The sequence below is a fragment of the Lithobates pipiens genome, unplaced genomic scaffold (assembly GCF_037356315.1).
Source record: "Lithobates pipiens isolate NorthernLeopardFrog02 unplaced genomic scaffold, aLitPip1_a1.2 Scaffold_23, whole genome shotgun sequence".
Classification (NCBI taxonomy): Eukaryota; Metazoa; Chordata; class Amphibia; order Anura; family Ranidae; genus Lithobates; species Lithobates pipiens.
In genome coordinates, this window is record NW_027507785.1 from 142,715,795 (window position 1) to 142,737,585 (window position 21,791).

A 21,791-nucleotide genomic window follows, 5' to 3' on the forward strand; every position below is an offset into this window, starting at 1 on the left:
TATTCTCTACCTATAGCCGAGTTTTAGACGACTTTATTATTAGCATTAGTTGCATTATTCATATTTATTATGCAGAGTGTAAGTATTGTAGTGAGACGATATTGCTTTTGAAAGATTTGTATTATTATACATAGCATTGTTAGTAGACCAATAGGACAATTTACATGGCTTAATATTGCAGAGCGTAATTTAACAGGAAAGAAATCCAAAGCGTTAGTTGCAGTACCTTCATAAAACTGAGTAATCGCTGCATTACTCTAAATTTAAAAGTTGTTCCGGTAGCACTGAGAAGACTGATATTAGATGAGTGATCTACACATTTCGTTTACTATTGCAGAGAGATACCGGTTAAATGTTAATATCTTAATATGTAATGTGCTGCGTGTAAGGTAGGAATAAGATGGTTTTGTGTGAGTTGGTTTACCAGGATTTAGAGATCGTAATCTGGTTATTCTAATAATAAAGATTGCAAAATAACTCAGATTAATATTGAGACAGTATATACAGGTCGGGTTTAAGTGGAAATACACGAAATAAGAGCAACGACGAGTGTAGGTTTTTATCAATCAGGTTCATTACGTGTCTTTAATCAGCATAAGGAAGAGAAAGGATAAAAGAGACAAAAAAGACAAACTGCATTAGAAATGTGAATGTGAATTAGACATGAAATGTCAATCCCCATTGGTTACTTACAGGTAACCATTAATAAAGTTAACACGGCTACGTACAGCAAAGTTTCAGCTAAGCAGCTAAATATTCCTTAATATTGCAGAGCTTAAGTATTGCAGTTGAAAAGAGAGCGTTTTGTTGCAGTAGCTTCAAAATGACTGAGAAATCATTTCATTACTCTAAATGCAAAAGTTATCCCGGTAGCACTGAGTGGACTGATATTAGACGTGTTATCGTTGTAGTACAAATTCTGTTTCCTATAGCAGAGAGATACCAGCTAAATGTAAGAAGAGCAATTAAACTGTTCACATCGATAGCATTGCATTACTCTTAATATGTGAAGCGTGTAAAGAAGCAGAAGATGGTTTTGTATTATCCTAAAAGTAGCAGTATACGTCATAAAGGTGAGTAGGTAACCTGGATTTAGACATAGCAAACTCTATAATCTAATTTAGCAAAATGAGAAAGGATAATATTGAGACAGTATATACAGGTCTAGTTTAAGTGGAAATACACAAAATATCTAGCTTACCTTTACATTGTTCAATAGAGCGTTGCAAAGTAATACCAAGGCAAAATGTTGGAATAGCAATAAGATGAGATGATTGCTGTAATCATGAAATATCAGCAAATATCAGCAACGTGTCTGAAAGAGACAAATTGCATTAGAGATGTGAGATAGACATGAAATGTCAATACCCATTGGTTACTTAGATGTAACCATTAATACAGTTAACGCGGCTACATACAGCAAAATGTGAGCTAAGCAGCTAAAGGGTATACATTATTTAAGAGTAAATTGACGTAGCTTGTAAATTCCAACGTGTAAATCGTTCCATTAATTTAGTTACGCACGACGACTGACTGTTTTCCGTTTCCACTAGTTATCGGCATAATGTATCAGTAACCCTGAATTTTAATAGTGATAGACAGTTTACATTAGGATGTATGCTTGATTAATGTAATCAAACTTTATTGCTATCCTTTGGTACTGCAACCACTTCTCAATCAAGTAAACCGTCCCACTGCTTTTCTCACATTTTGCTGCTGTTAAAAAATGGGTTGCCAGTGTTATGTGTTACAAATGGTTATCAGTGTGACAGTTAATGTGGAGAAGAAGTAATACACAAAATAGAGTCAGAAAGAGAATCCTATTGCATAGAGGTAGAGAGATGGTTGCATTACTCTTAATGTGCAGTGTGTAAAAGGTTTTAAAAATATGGTTTTGTGTGAAGTTTGCTTTAACGTAAAATTAGCTGTACATTATAACTATGGTTACGTTTACAATGATTTAGAGATAGTAATCTCTATAATATAATAATAATAAGTATATTAAGGCAGTATATATAGGTCGAGATAAAGTGAATACACAAAATGGTTCAAGGGATAGTTAAAGTAATATCCTCATTAAGGCAGAATGTCGGAATAGCAATGAGATTAGATGGTTGCAACATAACACGAAATTTGAGTACGGCTAAAATACAGTAAAACAGTACATAATTTAAGAGTACAGTAGAATATAGTATAAATTAAAGTTAACTCTGAGATTATGATTAATTTCACAGTTCCATTACGCGGTCCTTTTCACTGGTATAATCATAATGCAATATCAGTAATTGCTATCAGTTAATGTTAAAATTTTAAGACGGTTTAAATTAGGATGTGGAATTGATATGGATTTAAAAGCGGTACATTAATTTTCTGAAGCATATGGCAGAAAGACGGCTTACACTGCTTTTCTCACATTTTGCTGCGGTAAAAAGAAATGTTTTGTCACTGTGTTTTAAGTGTGACTTATTTGCTTATGTCATGACAGCTTCATACGGGTTGAGCAATAAAACTGTTTTATTAAGATGTAAGACTAGATTTATTCTCTACATATATGCTTTTCAGAGAGTTGTATAATATAGAAGACCAATAGGACATTTGCAGGGAGGAAGTATCGCTATTCAACGGTAAGAGATTGAAAGCTTAGCTTGATAGTCTAAATTTAAAGGATACGTCGGTACCACTGAGAAAGCTTATATTAGACTAGTTGATCTTTGCCTTACACAATCCTATTATTATTATTAAGATCCCAGTGCATAGAGATACTCAGTTAATGTCAGAGATACTCGGTTAATGTCAGAAAAGCAATAAAACTGTTTACATCGTTACATCGTTAGCGAGCGATAGTAATGTACTCTTAGTATGTGCAGCATGTCTGGTAGCAAATGGATGGTTTTGTGAACATTTTGCAATACCGTACAATTAGCAGTAGACCTCATCGAAGTGAATAGATTTAACTGGTTTTGAGATAGTACTCTCTATTTCTAATAATAAATAAAGCAAAATCAGTCAGGATGTTGTGTCCTCAAGTGGTGATATCAATCTGACAGTTGATGTGGAGAATTACAAATATGCAAAATAGAGCAAAAGAGTGCAAAGTTTATTTTGTTAAGTCATTGACAGATAAGTCATTTTTTAAGTTATTGGCCGTTATTGTTTTGGCAGTACATAGTTTATTTTGATGTATGATAGTTTTATTGCATGCTTGATGTGGATGATTAAAATCGTGTAGTGAGTATAATCTATATTTAGCATAAGAATGAAAAGGCATAACATGGCAATGAGACAAACTCCATTAGAGATGTGAGCTAGATGAAATGATGAAATGTCTCTGTATATCCAAGATATACAGGAGCATGTTTTCCGTTTTCTGTATACATTACTCTGTCTTCTTTATACCCTGGCCTGTCTTCTATATACACTACGCTCTCTGTTATACACTAGTTTCTCTGTATACACTAGCCGGTCTTCTGCATACAATATCCTGTCTTCGGTATACACTAGCCTATTTTCTGAATACACTAGCCCGTCTTCTGTCTTCTGTATGCCCTAGCCTGTCTTCTGTATACATTAGTCTCTCTGTATAAACTAGCATCTCTCTATACCCCAAACTGTCCTCTGTAAACACTTTCTCTTTATAGCCTGTCTAGCCTTTCTTCTGTACACACTAGCTTCTCTGTATACACTAACAAGGCTTCTATATAAAATAGCTTCACTGTATGCACTAGCCTCTCTGTAGAAGCCAGCCTTTATTCTGTATTCGCTAGCCTTTCTTCTGTATGCTGTAGTCTTCTATATATACTAGCTTCTCTGTACACCCTTGCATCTCTGTGAACACTGTGTAAACTAGCCAGTCTTATGTATACACTCGCCGACTGTATACACCAGACTCTCTGAATACACTAAAACCTCTGTATACCTCAGCCTGTCTTCTGTATACACTAGACTGTAAAAATTAGCTGTACCCACTAGACACTCTGTATACACTACCCAGTATTCTGTATACACTGTCAGCTTTGATGTATACCCAAGCCTGTCTTCTGTATACACTAGTTTCTCTATATGCACTGTCCTTTCTGTATACACTAACCTCTCTATATACACTAACATCTTTGTTTATACTAGCCTCTCTTTAAACTAGCCTCTCTGTGTACCCCAGCCTCACTGTTTACTCTAGCATCTCTGTATACTCAAGCCTATCTGCATGCACGAGTCTGTATTCACTAGACTTTCTTCTGTATGCTGTAGTCTTCTATATATACCAGCTTCTCTGTACACCCTTGCATCTCTGTAAACACTGTGTAAACTAGCCAGTCTTATGTATACACTCGCCGACTGTATACACTAGACTCTCTGAATACCTAGCCTATGTTCTGAATACACTAGCCCGTCTTCTGTCTTCTGTATGCCCTCTCTGTATAAACTAGCATCTCTCTATACCCCAAACTTTATAGCCTGTCTAGCCTTTCTTCTGTACACACTAGCTTCTCTGTATACACTAACCAGGCTTCTATATAAAATAGCTTCACTGTATGCACTAGCCTCTCTGTATAATCTAGCCTCTCTTTATACCCTAGATAGTGTTCTGCATACACTAGCCTCTCCGTAGAAGCCAGCCTTTATTCTGTATTCACTAGCCTTTCTTCTGTATGCTGTAGTCTTCTACTAGCTTGTACTAGCTTCTCGGTACACCCTTGCATCTCTGTAAACACTGTGTGAACTAGCCAGTATTATGTATACACTCGCCGACTGTATACACTAGACTCTCTGAATACACTAAACCCTCTCTGTGTACCCCAGCCTCACTGTTTACTCTAGCATCTCTGTATACTCAAGCCTATCTGCATACACGAGTCTGTATTCTGTATTCACTAGCCTTTCTTCTGTATGCTGTTGTCTACTATATACACTAGCTTCTCTGTAAACCCTTGCATCTCTGTAAACACTGTGTGAACTAGCCAGTATTATGTATACACTCGCCGACTGTATACACTAGACTCTCTGAATACACTAAACCCTCTGTATACCACAGCCTGTCTTCTGTATACACTAGACTGTAAAAACTAAATAGAATACACCAGCCTGTCTTCTGTACCCACTAGATTCTCTGTATACACTACCCAGTCTTCTGTATACACTGTCAGCTTGGATGTATACCCAAGCCTGTCTTCTGTATACTCTAGTCTCTTTATATGCACTGTCCTATCTGTATACACTCGACTCTCTCTATACACTAACCTCTCTATATACACTAACATCTTTGTATATACTAGCCTCTCTTTAAACTAGCCTCTCTGTGTACCCCAGCCTCACTGTTTACTCTAGCATCTCTGTATACTGAAGCCTATCTGCATACATGAGTCTGTATTCTGTATACATTAGCCTCTCTTTAAACTAGCCTCTCTGTATACCCCAGATTAACTGTATACTCTAGGCTCCCTGTATACACTAGCATTTCTGTATACATCACCCTATCTGTATTCACTTGCCTCTCTGTATACCCCAGCCTGCCTCTCTATATACACTAGCTTTTCTTCTGAATATAATAGTCTCAGTCTCTCTCTATAACCAAGCCTGTTTTCTGTATACATTAGCATGTGTCCTGTATACACTAGCCTGTCTTCTTTATTCTCTAGCCTACCTTCTGTATACCTTAGCCTCTCTGTATAAATTTGCCTTCCTTCTATATACACTGCCATTTATGAGGTAAACAAAGAGTCTAGTGTACATAAACGACAGGCTAGAGTATAAAGAGAGGATAGGGTATACAGAAGAAAGCCTAGTGTATACAGAACACAGGCTAGTACCCTGAGCCTGGGTGAGAGAGGATGAGGAGCATTAGGAGGGCTTGGTCTTTCACATCCGACCAAGTGTTCAGCATGATGTGGCTCAACACGTCCAGCTGCCGAAAATAAGGACAAGCATGGGAGGCACACAACACCCACTGTAACAGTGCTAGGTTCCTGCATTACAGAACCAGAACACCAGCAATAAGGGGTATCTTCAGGTGTATACTGTGCAGGAGGCACACAACACCCACTCTAACTTCTGCACTGCAGATGCCTGTATTTCAGAAATTGAACACCAGTAATAAAGGGTAGCTTCAGGTGTGTACTGCGCAGGAGGCCCATAACACCCACTGTAACAGTGCTAGGTTCTCAAGCAGTAAAGACACTGTCCATGTCTATCGTCCTCTTTCCCTGACCGCCGCAACACACTATACAAGGCCACCGCGCTGGCGGCCTTATATAGTGTGGGGTGTGTACTAAACCCCCTTGAGATATAATTGGCCACAGGAATACTGCCTGTGGTCAATTGTGGCTCTCCTCTCAGAGGATTTCACATCTGTTCTTATTATATAGAACTTATTATGCTCCTCGTAAACTTTTTCAATTTGGCCGAACGGCCGGACGCAAGTTGCCCCCGATGCGGGAACATGGGGGGAGACATGATGCACATGTTTTGGAGATGCCCGAAGTTGATCTGCTACTGGACGGAGGTGACAGGAACCATTGATCGGGTGTTTGGAACCTCCACCAGGATGGAGGCGAAGTATCGTCTCCTGGGATTAGTTGAAGGAGTTGGAAACCCGGGAAGCAGCCAGATGGCAGTTCTGAGATGCCTATTTCAGGCAAGTAAACTGATTGCCCAACCCTGCTTAGCCTCCAATGTTGGCAATGACTTGTTTTTTTTAGCTTGTTTCCCAAGATCACCATGTTGGCGTTTGTCAGGATGGTTGAGAGTGCCCAAAGAGATCGCCTATGGCCCCATCCCCTTGAAAGTGCCCGATCTTGTCTGATCTCGGAGGTTAAGCATTGTCGGGCCTGATTAGTAACTGGATGGAAGACCGACTGGGAATACCAGGTGCCGTATGCTTATTTCTTGATCATACATCACGGGACACAGGATCATTACATAATGGGTTATATAGGCACCTCTAGTGATTGGACACTGGTTAACCCCCAATTAAGGAGAATTCCTTCCCTATATAACCCCTCCCATATGTGAGGCACCTCCATTTTGTCACCTGTATCTATGGTGGTTGGTCACGTAAAACATGTGCTATGAAGAAAGTTCTGTGCAGGTCCCTGCGGGGGCCTAAGGGCTACAACAAACCGGATCCATATCTCGGGCCGATATTTTGACTCCCAAGATGATATGGTACCCGGGCCTCGTCATCTGAAGAAACGAGGTTTTGCCTGTAAGTCCTCTCCTATTGGAAGACTGGGCTCTGGGAAAACCAGAAAAAAGTGCCCGATCTTGTCTGATCTCGGAGGTTAAGCATTTTAGGGCCTGATTAGTAACTGGATGGAAGACCGACTGGGAAATACCAGGTGCCTTATGCTTATTTCTTGATCATACATCACGGGACACAGGATCATTACATAGTGGGTTATATAGGCACCTCTGGTGATTGGACACTGATTAACCCCCAATTACGGAAAATTCCTTCCCTATATAACCCCTCCCATATGGGAGGCACCTCCATTTTTTCGCCTGTATCTATGGTGGTTGGTCACGTAAAACATGTGCTATGAAGAAAGCTCTGTGCAGGTCCCTGCAGGGGCCTAAGGGCTACAACAAACTGGATCCATATCTCGGGCCGATATTTTGACCCCCAAGATGATATGATACCCAGGCCCCGTCATCTGAAGAAACGAGGTTTTGCCTGTAAGTCCTCTCCTATTGGAAGACTGGTCTCTGGGAAAACCAGACTTACTGTACTATTTACATAGTGGCACGAAAGTTTCTGGCAGAGTCTATTACAAGGTCCAGGTAGGAGGTTCTTCTGAGAAGGAACCCCAAAAAAACCTGAAGTTGGCACAATTCTGCCCGCCGTGATGGGTGAAGGCTGGAATCTGTCTGTTTTCAGCAATTTCAGGACAGGTAAGGGAAGTTAATCCTGTATAAATTATATTATGGATTTCTTCATTGAGTAGTTTTACGTCTTACCTGGTTTCCACCACTAGAGGGAGTAAGAGCGGCCTGATGCATACTTACATGCCTTTCAGATACACATGCTCAGTGAAGCCTGGTTCTCCCAGATGACTCACGTCTCCACTGCAATCTCTGCCACAATGAAGGTCATACAGGGGTCCCACGTAGTCTGGGGGTCCCAGGCAGCTCCAATGGCAATTCCCTTCCCCCCTGGATACCGGCGGTCCTCGTGCACCGAGCTTGCTCCCATGCTAATGGAGGAGGGGGAGTGTGTTTGCGAGCTGTGTCGTTCGGTGTGCACGGCGCTGTACTGTGCAGGCGTCAGACGGCAGTTTTACAGCTCAGAGCGTCAGGGGGCTGTAAGTGGAGACACAGGAGCTGTGGGCAGTAAGCATCCCACGGGATTGGATCCAGGCAAACCTAAGACACCTACTCAGCATCAGGTTGTGCAGTTTAAGCATATATATTTATTGTGAGACTTTAAGCACAATAGTGATTGCACTTTGTACTAGTACCTCTGCTTTGTAGCTTAGGACTATGTCTCCTCATAAGAGGGTCTCAGGGGGAGATAACAAGGGCACTGGTAAGTCACCGCCTAGTTCTAGGTGTTCTAAAAATGCCTGTAGGTTACCATCACCCCCTGCAAGACTGGAGTCAGCCTCACAGGATGAGTCAGTGCCCCTGTCAGGATTTGCAGCCTCTCCTAATATTTCAGCCCAGGTATACGTCACTGAGGACTCCCTTAGAGCTACATTGGAGGGTTTTGAAGGGAGAATCATGAATTTTATTTCAGCTTCCCTGAAAGATAGCAGGAAAAGGGGTAGATCCCCTCCCTCTGCTGAGATTCCTCTTTCAGATGACACTTCTGACAATGAGGAGAGATCCCTATCTTGGGACAGGGATCTTGAGCAGTCAGATGAATCAGAGGAAGAGGAGAGAGTCCCCTCCTCGCAGGCCCTCAGAAAACAGGTGCAGTATTATACTAAATTGGTGTGTACCACATTCAGAATGCCTGCTGCTGAGATCGCTACGTCCTCTGTTTCTTCCCTGGGAGTCAGGAAAATCCCACAACCGGCCTTTTCCTTTCCAATTCATCCCTTAATGGATAAATTGTTGTATGAGGATTGGGGACATCCCGATAAACAGTTTTCTCCTCCTAAAAGGTTTTCTATGCTTTATCCTCTGGAGGAAAGTTTCACCAAGATATGGGGGGTTTGATACGTGAGAAGCTGGCATACCAACATAGGAACACCCCCCAAAAGTTTTATAACCTATGGCAAGACTGGCTAGACCTACCAGGCCTGGCTCCGCACCAATTGATTCAAAATAGGTTGCTGCAGGGCTGATCTGACCTCCACTTCTGTCATGAGCTCTGAATAACCTGTCTAGAGTTTTTGTACATAACTGTTGGGGCATGATATTGAGTGCTGATAGATGTGGGTGTTATGTACGATACTATCTCCATGTGTTCTGTTTCTAAGGGATCTCTGAGGCCGCGTACACACGGGCGGACTGTTCGCCCAACTTTGTCCGCTGAACAGTGTTTGGGCGGACAGTCCGCTCGTGTGTGGGCTTTCAGCGGACAGTTTCAGCGGACAGTTTGACGGACAAGGTTTTTCGGAATTTCCGAAAAACTGTCCGCTGAAACCTTGTTTCAGCGAACAGTCCGCTCGTGTGTAGGCTTGTTCGTCAAACAAAGTTGCGCGCATGCTCAGAAAGGATTTTCACGCCGAAAGTTATAATGCAGTGTATAGAACGTCGTATTTTTCGTCCCGTCGTACGTGCCGTTCACGTCATCGCGCACGGTTTCAGCAAACTGTTCGTCCGTCGTGTGTGGCCATGTCCGTCCATGCTAATTTTGAGCGGACTGTTTGCCGAAACTGTTTGACGGACAAAGTTGGGCGTGTGTACGCGGCCTGACTCTCTTTCCCTTCCCCTATTCTCTGTTTTTTCCTTTTTCTCTTTTATTTTGTCTCTTAACCACTTGCTTACTGGGCACTTAAACCCCCCTCAGTCCCAGACCAATTTTCAGCTTTCAGCGCTGATGCACTTTGAGTGACAATTACGCGGTCATACAACACTGTACCCAAATTAAATTTTTATCATTTTTTTCCCACAAATAGAGCTTTCTTTTGGTGGTATTTAGTTACAGCTCGGAGTTTTATTTTTTGCTAAACAAACAAAAAAAGATGCAAAAAAAAAAAAAAAAAATCATGTTTTAATAGTTTGTTATAAAATTTTGCAAACGGGTCATTTTTCTCCTTCATTGAAGTGCGCTGATTAGGCGGCACTGATAGGCTGCATTGGTGGGCACTGATGGGCTGCATTGGTGGGCACTGATGGGCTGCATTGGTGGGCACTGATAGGCTGCACTGGTGGGCACTGATAGGCATAGTTAAGGCGGCACTAATAGGCACAGATAAGGCGGCACCGATGGGCACAGATAAGGCGGCACTGATGGGCAAAGATGGGCACAGATAAGATGGCACGGATGGGTGGCACGGAGAAGTGGCACGGATGGGTGGCACGGATGGGCACTGATAGGTACCACAGATAGATGGGACTGATGGGCACTGATAGGTGGCACTGATAGGTGGCTCTGATAGGTGGCACTGCTGGGCACTGATGGGCGGCACTGCTGGGCACTGATGGGCGGCACTGCTGGGCACTGATGGGCGGCACTGGGGTGCAGCACCTTTGAGGCAGATTTTGGGTGGCACTGTGGGTGGCACTGCTGGGTGGCACTGTGGGTGGCACTGTGGGCACTGCTGGGTGGCACTGTGGGCACTGCTGGGTGGCACTGTGGGCACTATGGGCACTGCTGGGTGGCACTGACAGGGGGGCACTTACTTTATTTCAGGATGGCACTGTGGGTGGCAGGTGGGCACTGGCAGGGGGCAGGTGTCTGTTTAAATTGCTGGCCGTGATCGGGACTGATGTCCCGAACACGGCTGCCGGCGATCGGCTTTTTTTTTTTCTCCTCGCGCTGTCAGCGCGAGGAGGAATACTAGCCGATTACCGGCTCCGTTTTATCACATGATCAGCTGTCATTGGCTGACAGCTGATCACGTGATAAGGGGTCGGGATCGACCCCTTACACGGATCGGTGATCAGGCGAGTCTCACGGACTCGCCGATCACAGAGCGCGCCGCGCGCGCCCCTCACGGGGCGCGCAGGCCGCTCGTAACCGGGACTACGTCAATAGACGTAGTCCCGAAAATGTGGGTCCGCGCTATTGCCGTCATTTTGCAATAGCGTGGATCCCAAGTGGTTAAAAATAAAAAATAAAACGAAAAGTTCAGTATTGTGAATGCACAAAAGACCTCTTTCCTTCCCTCTTGTGTATTGTGCAGATATCCTGTCTGCTGACACCCTGTTTATTTTATTTTGTTTCTTCACCAACGATTCGGTCTCACTTATTTCCATTTAATATTCCTCCTTGATTTGATACCTATGTGAAGAATTTGTTTGTTACTCAGATTTCATATTATGTGTGGCGGTACACTGTGTGGTCATTGTTGTGGATGTCTTGTACCATTATGTTTTAATATAAAAACTTTTTCTGATAAAAAAAAAAGATATGGGGGGTCCCATCTGTCGATGCGGCTGTTTCTTGCGTGAATAGAAACCTGACCTGTCCTTTGGATAATGCTCAGGTATTTAAAGATCCAACTGATAACAAGCTGGAAACATTAATAAAAGCCTCCTTTTCCATAACTGGCGCTGTAGTGCAAGCTACAGTCGCAGCTGTGGGGTTGTGTCAGTTCCTCAAGGAACAGGTTAAGCAGATGCTTGGCCTCCTTCCCAGTGAGGAAGTGGAGAATTATGCAGAAATACCTCCAATTCTGTGTTTCATGATTGATGCGATTTCGGATTCTGTCCAACAAGCATCTCGTTTGTCTCTCCTGTTGGTACACATGCGAAGGGCCCTATGGCTAAAGAATTGGGCAGCTGAGCTATCATGCAAGAAGCATTTGATTGGGTTCCCGTTTAAAGGGGAACGTTTGTTTGGAGAAGAATTAGACAAATTCGTCCAAAAAATTTCAGGGGGTAAATCTACTCTCCTTCCAGTCAAAAGGAGCAAACGTCCATCATTTAGGCGTTCTCTCTCTCCCGGAGCATTAAGCTCTAAGCAGTGGCGACGGCCTTCTCAACCCCCCTCTACAGGAAAGGCTCAAGGCTGGGCCCAGGGGCAGAAGAAATCCTGGGGGCGAAAGCCTGCCAAGCAGAGCCCGAAAGCTTCCTTGTGAAGGGGCGCCCCCGCTCGGCCAAGTGGGGGGAAGGCTCCTGCAGTTTGCAGAAGCCTGGCGGGAAGAGATCCGGGACGAGTGGGTGGTCTCTTCGGTATCCCTGGGCTACAAGCTGGAGTTTCAGGAGATTACACCTTCTCGCTTTCTAAGGTCAAGGATACCCAGGGACCCAGTAAAGCAAAGACCGCTATTTCTGGCCTTAGATCACTTACTATCCCAGGGAGTGATAGTAGAAGTGGACCCAAAAGAACAGGGTTCAGGGTTTTACTCAAATCTCTTTAACGTTCCAAAGCCAAATGGAAGTGTCAGACCTATCCTGGATCTGAAGGATCTGAACCGATTTTTACGCATCAGGTCCTTCCGAATACAGTCAATTCGCACTGTGGTCTCCTCCCTGCAAGGGGGAGAGTTTATGGCATCAATAGACATCAAGGATGCATATCTCCATGTGCCAATTTTTCCCGCACACCAAAAGTATCTAAGGTTCAAAGGTAGAGCAGCACCATTTTCAATTTGTGGCTTTGCCGTTCGGGCTAGCTATGGCCCCTCGAGTCTTCACAAAGATTCTGGACCCTCTCAAAACCTAAGAGCTCAGGGTATAGCCATCATGGCTTATCTAGACGATTTGCTTCTCATAGAGAAAACAATAGCGCTCCTGAACCACAGTGTTACCAGAACGCTAGAATACCCGGAACGCCTAGGTTGGATTATAAACCTAGAAAAGTCGTCCCTACAGCCTGCTACCAGGTTGGAATACCTGGGTATGGTTATCGACACTGCTCAGGGCAAGGTGTTTCCACCAAGGCCAAAAGCCTTGGCCATTGGGGATCTGGTGCGCCTAATTCTGGGCAGAAGATCTTCCCCCATTCGGTTGTGCATGAGACTGTTAGGGGAAATGGTCGCCTCCTTCGAGGCCGTTCCATTCGCCCAGTTCCACTCAAGGCCTCTGCAAAGATGCATCCTTGCGGCTTGGAACAGGAATCCCCAATCCTTGGATCTTCCTATGCGTCTATCCCCAGGGACACGCAAGAGCCTCGTCTGGTGGTTACAAACCGAGAATTTGCTGAAAGACAAAACTTTTCTTCCTCTTCCATGGAAGATTATTATGACAGATGCCAGCCTGACAGGCTGGAGAGCAGTGTTGGAGGAGACGTGCTCGCAGGGGAAATGGTCTGCGATCGAGAAGCTATTGCCCATAAATGTCTTGGAGATCCGGGCAGTTTATATGGATCTCATAAACTGGTCTTTCAGACTACAGGGTCTCCCTGTTTGGGTTCAGTCCGACAATGTCACAGCAGTGGCCTATATCAATCACCAGGGCGGTACCAGGAGTCTGGGATCAGTACAATTTGATTTATGCCTTCCCCCCGTGCCTGCTTCTGTCGCGGTTTTTGGGAAGAGTCAAGAGGGAAACAAAGTCGGTTCTTTTGGTAGCCCCGGCTTGGCCCAGGCGACCGTGGTACGCAGAGATCATGAAGTTGGCAGTAGGCAGGCCGTGGATCCTCCCTCTCCGGCCAGATCTGCTCTCACAGGGTCCTGCTTTACACAGTCCTGCTTTACACAGTCTGAATTTGACGGTTTGGCTGCTGAGACCCACATTCTGAGAGACCGTGGGCTTTCGGGGCCAGTCCTTTCTACTCTGGTCAATGCCAGAAAGCCGGCCTCTGGGCTTATTTACTACAAAATCTGGAGGGCATATGTTTCCTGTTGTGAACTCAGGGAATGTCATCCTAGAAAGTATGTCATTAGCAGGATCTTGGCCTTCCTGCAGTCAGGCCTAGAAATGAATTTGGCCGTAAGCACTATCAAGGTGCATATTTCGGCCTTGTCAGTGTTTTTTCAGAAACCACTTGCATCGCATTCCCTGGTGCGGGCTTTCATCCAGGGGGCTATGCGGATAAGGCCGCCAGTCAAACCTCCGGTATGCCCATGGGATCTGAATTTTGTTCTCTCAGCTTTGCAGGGGCAACCTTTTGAACCTTTGCATCAGGCTTCGTTAGTTCTTTTGACTAAAAAATTGGTTTTCTTGTAGCCATATCCACGGCTAGAAGAGTGTCAGAACTAGCAGCTCTCTCCAGTAAAGAACCGTATCTAATTATTCATAAGGACCTGGCGGTAATGCATCCCAACAGGTCCTTTCTGCCTAAGGTGGTTTCAGGATTCCATTTGAATCAAGATGTGAGCCTACCATCCTTTTTTCCGGACCCACAGTCCGCAGAAGAAGAATCTTTGCACACTTTGGATGTGGTAAGGGCAATCAGTATCTATCTTCAGGCAACTGCACAGATAAGGAAAACTGATTGCTTATTTATTTTGCCGGAAGGCCCTAGGAAGGGTCAGGTGGCATCAAAATCCACTCTCTCATGGTGGATTAGACAGATTATTTCTCAGACCTATAGTGTTAAAGGGAAGATCCCTCCTTTTCAAGTGAGAGCGCACTCAACTTGGGCTGTAAGTGCTTCTTGGGCAGTGCATCACCAGGCCTCCCTGGCTCAGATCTGTAAGGCTGCAACTTGGTCATCAGTCCACACATTCACCAGATTCTATCAGGTGGATGTCAGAGGGCAAGAGGATATCGCCTTTGGGCGCAGTGTACTGCAGGCTGCAGTTTAGGTCCTCCGGTTCTTGGCGGCCTATATATTATGATCTGTGTCTCCCTCCCCTCAATCTGAGCATTGCTTTGGGACATCCCACTATGTAATGAAGCTCCTGTGTCCCATGATGTATGATCAAGAAAATAGGATTTTTATATACAGCTTACCTGTAAAATCCTTTTCTTGAGAGTACATCACGGGACACAGGGCTCCCACCCCTCTTGGGTTTTACGTGGTTTCCTATTGCTTTACTACAAAACTTAGGTGCCTCCCATATGGGAGGGGTTATATAGGGGAGGAATTCTCCTTAATTGGGGGTTAACCAGTGTCCAATCACCAGAGGTGCCTATATAACCCACTATGTAATGAAGCTCCTGTGTCCCGTGATGTACTCTCAAGAAAAGGATTTTACAGGTAAGTTGTATATAAAAATTCTATTTTTTATGTTGTTGGCGTTGACCTGTTTTTTTTCCGCTTGTTTCCCAAGATAACCATCTTGGCGTTTGTCAAGAGGGTGAGAGTGCCCAAAGAAAGTGCCTACGGCCAAATCACCCTGAAAGTGCCCGATCTTGTCTGATCTCGGAGGCTAAGCATTGTCGGGCCTGATTAGTAACTGGATGGGAGACCGACTGGGAATACCATTCTTTTTATGCTGTTGGCGTTGACGTTTTTTTTTTCCGCTTGTTTCCCAAGGTGACCATCTTGGCATTTGTCAAGAGGGCTGAGAGAACCCAAAGAAATCTCCTACGGCCACATCACCCTGAAAGCGCCCGATCTCATCTGATCTCGGAGGCTAAGCAGGGTCCGGTCTGGATAGTAACTAATTACAGGTGCCGTAGGAATCTTTTTATATTGTTGGCTTTGACCTGTTTTTTTTTCGCTTGTTTCCCAAGGTGACCATTTTAGCATCTGTCAAGAGTTTTGAGTATGTCCTGAAGCGTTCGCCTAAGGCCACATCACCCTGAAAGCGGCCCGATCTCAGAGGCTAAGCAGTGTCAGGGTCAGATGGGAGACCGCCAGGGTCTATGTTGTTGGCGTTGACCTGTTTTTTTTTTCACTTTTTTCCCAAGATGACCATCTTGGCATTTGTCAAGAGGGTTGAGAGTGTCTGAATAGAACACCTATGGCCACATCACCCTGAAAGCGCACAATCTCATCTGATCTCAGAGGCCTAGCAGTGTACAGCCTGGTTAATACCTGTATGGGAGACCATCTGTGAATACCAGGTGCCGTAGGCTTCTTTTTATGTTGTTGGTATTGACCTGTTTATTTTCGCTTGTTTCCCAAGGTGACCATCTTGGCTTTTAACAAGAGGGTCGAGAGTGCCTAAAGAGATCACCTATGGCCCCATCACCCTGAAAGCACCCGATCTTGTCTGATCTCGGAGGCTAAGCAGTGTCGGGCCTGGTTAATACCAGGATAGGAGAACGTCTGGGAATAACAGGTGCCGTAGGCTTCTTTTTATGTTATTGGCCTTGACCTGTTTTTTTTTTTTCACTTGTTTCCCAAGGTGACCATCTTGGCATTTGTCAAGAGGGTTGAGAGTGCCCGAAGATATCGTCTGATCTCGGAGGCTAAACAGTGTCAGGCCTGGTTAGTACCTGGATGGGAGACCGCCTGGGAATACCAGGTGCCAATGGGCTTCTTTTTATGTTGTTGGCTTTGACCTGTTTTTTTTGCTTGTTTCTGAAGGCGACCATCTTGGCGTTTGTCAAGAGGGTTGGGCGTGTCTTGAAGAGAATGCTTACGGCCACATCACCCTAAAAGCACCCGATCTCGTCTGATTTCAGAGGCTAAGCAGTGTCAGGCCTGGTTAGTACCTGGATGGGAGACTGCCTGGGAAGACCAGGTGCCATAGAAGGATCTGGCCTGGTTAGTGTCTTGATTGGGAGATCGCCTGGGAATACCGGATGCCGTAGGCTTCTTTTTATGTTGTTGGCTTTGACCTGTTTTTTTTAGCTTTTTTCCCAAGGTGAGCATCTTGGCCTTTGTCAAGAGGCTTCAGAGTGCCCAAAGAGAGTGCCTACGGCCAAATCACCCTGAGAGAGCCCAATCTCATCTGATCTTGGAGGCTAAGCAGCGATGGGCCTGGTTAGTACCTGGACGGGAGACAGCCTGGGAATACCAGGTGCCGTAGGCTTCTCATTATGTTTTCGGCGTTGACCTGTTTTTTTTCCCTTTTTTCCCAAGGTGACCATCTTGCCATTTGTCAAGAGGGTTGAGAGTGCACAAAGAAATTGCCTATGGGCACAACACCCTGAAAGCACCCAATCTCGTCTGGTCTCAGAGGCTAAGCAGGGTTGGGCCTGGTTTGTACCTGGATGGGAGACCGCCTGGGTTTTCCAGATGCCGCAGGCTTCTTTTTATGTTGTTGGTGTTGACCTGTTTTTTTTCGCTTGTTTCCCAAAGTGATCATCTTGGCATTTGTCAAGAGGGTAGAGAGTGCTTAAAGAGATCGCTTACAGCAGCATCACCCTGAAAGCACCCTATCTCTTCTGATCTCGGAGGCTAAGAAGGGTTGGGCCTAGTTAGTACTTGAATGGGAGACGGCCTTGGAATACCAGGTGCCGTATTCTTCTTTTCATGTTGTTGGCGTTGACCTGTTTTTTTTCGCTTGTTTCCCAGGGTGACTATCTTGGCATTTTTCAAGAGGGATGAAAGTGCCCAAAGAGATTGCCTATGGGCACATCACCCTGAAAGCACCCAATCTCCTCTGATCTCAGAGGCTAGAAAAGGTCGTGCCTTGTTAATACCTGGATGGGAGACCGCCTGGGAATACTAGGTGCTGTAGGCTTCTTTTTATGTTGTTGGCGTTGACTTGATTTTTTGTTTGCTTCCCAAGGTGACCATCTTGGCGTTTGTCAAGAGGGTTGAGCGTGCCTGAAAAAAATCTACTATGGCTGCATCACCCTGAAAGAGCCCAATCTCATTTGATCTCAGAGGCTAAGCAGGATTAGGACCTGGTTAGTACCTGGATGGGAGACCGCCTGGGATTTCTCAATGCCATACGCTTTTTTTTTAAGTTGTTGCTTGATTCCCAAGGTGACCATCTTGGCGTTTGTCAAGAGGGTTGAAAGTGCCTGAAGGGATTGCCTACGGGCATATCACCCTGAAAGCACCCGATCTCATTTGATGTTGGAGGCTAAGAAGAGTCGGGCCTTGTTAGTACGTGGATGGGAGACCGCCTAGGAATACCAGGTGTCGTAGGCTTCTTTTTATGTTGTTGGCGTTGACCTGTTTTTTTTTAGCTTGTTTCCCAAGGTCACCATCTTGGTGTTTGTCAAGAGGGTTGAGAGTGCCTGAAGAGATTGCCTATGGCCACATCACTCTGAAAGCACCCAATCTTGTCTGATCTTGGAGGCTAAGGCCGCGTACACACGGGCGGACTGTCTGACGGACTTGGTCCGCTGAAACGTGTTTCAGCGGACAATGCGCTCGTGTGTGGGCTTCAGCTGACTTTTTCAGCGGACAGTCTGGCGGACTAAGTCTTTCGGAATTTCCGTAATATTGTCCGTCCAAACTTGGTTTCAGCGGACAGTCCGCTCGTGAGTAGGCTAGTTCGACGGACTAAGTATGGCGCATGCTCAGAAAGGATTTACACGGCCGAAGGTTGCATTGCAGTGTATTGGACGTCGAATTTCTAGTCCCGTCGTACGTGCTGTACACGTCATCGCGCAAGCTTTCAGCGGACTGTCTGTTCGTGGTGTGTGGTCAAGTCCGTTCATTCAAAAGTAGGACGGACTGTCTGTCGGATTGTCTGACAGACTTAGTTGGACGGATAGTCCGCCCATGTGTACGCGGCCTTAGAATAGTCAGGCCTGCTTAGTACCTGGATGGGAGACCACCTGGGAATACCGGTTATTGTAGGCTTCTTTTTATGTTGTTGGCGTTGATTCGTTAGTTTTTTTCCACTTGTTTCCCAAGGTGACCATCTTGGCATTTGTCAAGAGGGTTGAGAGTGCCCAAAGAGATCGCTTACAGCAGCATCACCCTGAAAAAGTCCTAGCTCTTCTTATCTCTGAGGCTAAGAAGGGTTGGGCCTAGTTAGTACCTGGATGGGAGATGGCGTTGGAATACCAGGTGCCGTATTCTTCTTTTTATGTTGTTGACATTGACCTGTCTTTTTTCACTTGTATCTCAAGGTGACTATCTTGGCATTTGTCAAGAGGGTTGAAAGTGCCCAAAGAGATTGCATATGGGCACATAACCTTGAAAGCGCCCGATCTCCTCTGATCTCAGAGGCTAAACAGGGTTGGGCCTTGCTAGTACCTGGATTGGAGACAACCTGGGAATACTAGGTGCTGTAGGCTTCTTTTTATGTTGTTGGCGTTGACTTGTTTTTGTTTTGTTTGTTTACCAAGGTGACCATCTTGGTGTTTGTCAAGAGGGTTGAGAGTGCCTGAAGAGCTTGCCTATGGCCACATAACCCTGAAAGCACCAGATCTCGTCTGATCTCAGAGACTAAACAGGGTCGGGCCTTGTTAATACCTGGATGAGAGACCACCTGGGAATACTAGGTGCTGTAGACTTCTTTTTATGTTGTTTGTGTTGACTTGTTTTTTTTTTGTTTCTTTCCCAAGATGACCATCTTGGCGTTTGTCAAGAGAGTTGAGAGTGCCTGAAGTTATAGGCTATGGCCACATCACCCTGAATCTGTTCCATCTCATCTGATCTTGGAGGCTAAGCAGGGTCGGGCCTGGTTAATGCCTGGATGGGAGACCGCCTGGGAATACCAGGTGTCGTAGGCTTCTTTTTTTTTTCAAATATAATTTTTTCTCCAAACAGGGGAAGACGGGTCCCCCGAGTACATAATGCAACAGAGAAATACAGAGCAAAAAGCAGCTGAACAATACTTGATACAGGTATATTCGCAACTGTGAGTCTGCCTTCCATCAATCATAATGATTCAAGGCACGAATAAAGTATTGTACCAAGATCCAGGGTCACACAAACCTCAGGTCCCTCCGTCATTCCCAATTTTCCACTTTTTCCAAAAGAGAGAGTGGGTGGAGGGGGTGAGAGATAGGGGAGGAAGGCAGAAAAGAGAAGGGGTGAAAGATCAGGAAAGGAGAAGAGGGGACGAGACACAATGGCAGCCACTGTCCAAGGGGCCAGTCAAGGAAAGCTCAGAGCACTAAGGTGATAGCAGGCGACATCCTTCCAGCGAGAATATAAAGGTATTCCAGATGTCCCAGGTTTGTTTAAAAAATTCTTGTTTACCTTGTGATGTGAGGATCAAGTCCTCCATTTTTTTTAATGTCCTCTATTTTCCTAAGCCAGTGAGTAATGAAAGGGGGGGGACATTTTTCCAATAGAGAGGGATGCAGGATATCGCCGCATTTATCACATGCCGTAAAATTGATTTTTTTGTACTTCTTAATGGGAATCTGTGAATGGGGCAAGAGAAAGAATGCAGCCTCTTCCGGGATGGAGAAGTCTGTGAATTTTTGTGTTATGCATCGGATCTCTGTCCAGAAGTCCACCAAGCTGGGGCAGGACCAAAAAATGTGGATCAACGTGCCCTCTTCTTCTCCACACCTCCAGCATATGTTCGAGGAAGAGGGGAATTATTTATGCAGCTTTGATGGTGTCAAATACCACCTGGTGAGAAGTTTAAAATGTGTCTCCTGTATCTTCGTGCACAGCGAGGTTTTGAGAGCCAAAGTGATAATGCGTTGTCTCTGTGCTGGGGAAAACAAGCAATTAAGGTCCTTTTCCCAGTTGGACAGACAGGTTAAGTGTGGGTGATCTGTTTGAGAGAGAATGTGGACCAAAGGGCCTTCGCTCCTGCATAGAGTCTCAAACTCCGTCTGAGGGCGTGCGAAAGTTTGAGTATTGGGGATGGAATGGAAAAAATGATGTTGTTGCGCCGCTCTCCAAAAAGGCAGTTGGAAAAGCCCTGTCGGATCTGTTAGGGTTGAGAAAGAAGGTCATTTTCCATCAATGACGAATTTAGACGCATGGTCTAGGTTGGAATTTCTAAGTGGGTCCCCGGTTCCATGTTCGGATGGCCACGTATAGGGAATAGGGGGGAAGTCAAAGACGTGAGTGTGTTTTGGGTAGCGATCAGGTGACTGACTTTCAATGAAGCCCCTATAGTGGGATGTGACGTCAATTCTGTGGGTAAATCCTTATAGCACCACATGGCGCTTCTTAGCGGAATTCGGGAGTGAGATTGTCCGAGTTGCACCCAGAGCTTAGAAAGTTTGTTTCCATTCCAGTCCAATACACGCCCCAGATGGGAGGCCAGGTAGTAGCATCGCAAGTCAGGGAGAACCAACCCTCCCTGTTGTTTAGACAATGTCAGCTGTGACCACTTAAGTCTGGGATTTTTGTGGGCCCAGTTAAATTGAGTGAGCAGGGATTGAGCTTGCTTAAAAAACGGGACTGGAATCTGGATCGGGAGAGCTTGGAAAAGATAGGTAAATTTAGGGAGTATGTTCATTTCAATGAGATTGCATCTCCTGAACCAGGAATGGAGGCCAGAATGCCACCCGTGAAGCAAGAACCTAAGTACTTAAGGGCTGTATGGGTCCATTTAAATCGAAAATTGGACTACAAGTCTAGTAACGTTTGCGGGGGGACTTCGACCCCCATGGCCTCTGATTTCAAGAAGTATCCCGTATATCTGTAATTCCCGAAGGAGATTTGGCAAGGAAACTCTGGGATTCGTCAACAAGAACAGCATGTCATCTACGTAGGCAGATGTCAATAGTACCCATTTGGAGTCCCGTTATGTCTGAGTTTTGTCGAATTGTGGAGAGAAAGGGTTCCAATGACAGTCCGAATAATTGGGGCGACAGGTGGCAACCCTGTCTGGTCCCATTCCCGATGTCAAGGGGAGATGAGAGCACCCCATTCGCTTTGAGTTGAGCTGAAGGGCGTGAGTATATCTTACTTTTCAATGCCAGCATCCGTTCACTCAGACCTATATGGCTAAGGACCGAGAACATGAATGTCCATTTGACCCGATCAAAAGCCTTCTCGGCATCAGTGCTCACGAAAAGACAAG

At 45.1% G+C, this 21,791-nt stretch overlaps 8 pseudogenes; all 8 read left to right on the forward strand.

The window, feature by feature from the left end:
• Positions 1-6,754: 6,754 nt before the first annotated feature.
• Positions 6,755-6,873, forward strand: LOC143929046 (5S ribosomal RNA; annotated as a pseudogene).
• Positions 6,874-16,116: 9,243 nt separating this feature from the next.
• LOC143928933 (5S ribosomal RNA) lies at positions 16,117-16,235 on the forward strand (annotated as a pseudogene).
• Positions 16,236-16,521: 286 nt separating this feature from the next.
• Positions 16,522-16,640, forward strand: LOC143928411 (5S ribosomal RNA; annotated as a pseudogene).
• A 160-nt stretch (positions 16,641-16,800) lies between these two features.
• Positions 16,801-16,919, forward strand: LOC143928503 (5S ribosomal RNA; annotated as a pseudogene).
• Positions 16,920-17,870: 951 nt separating this feature from the next.
• On the forward strand, positions 17,871-17,989 carry LOC143928868 (5S ribosomal RNA; annotated as a pseudogene).
• A 981-nt stretch (positions 17,990-18,970) lies between these two features.
• On the forward strand, positions 18,971-19,089 carry LOC143929034 (5S ribosomal RNA; annotated as a pseudogene).
• A 100-nt stretch (positions 19,090-19,189) lies between these two features.
• LOC143929068 (5S ribosomal RNA) lies at positions 19,190-19,308 on the forward strand (annotated as a pseudogene).
• Positions 19,309-19,408: 100 nt separating this feature from the next.
• On the forward strand, positions 19,409-19,527 carry LOC143929018 (5S ribosomal RNA; annotated as a pseudogene).
• Positions 19,528-21,791: the final 2,264 nt, after the last annotated feature.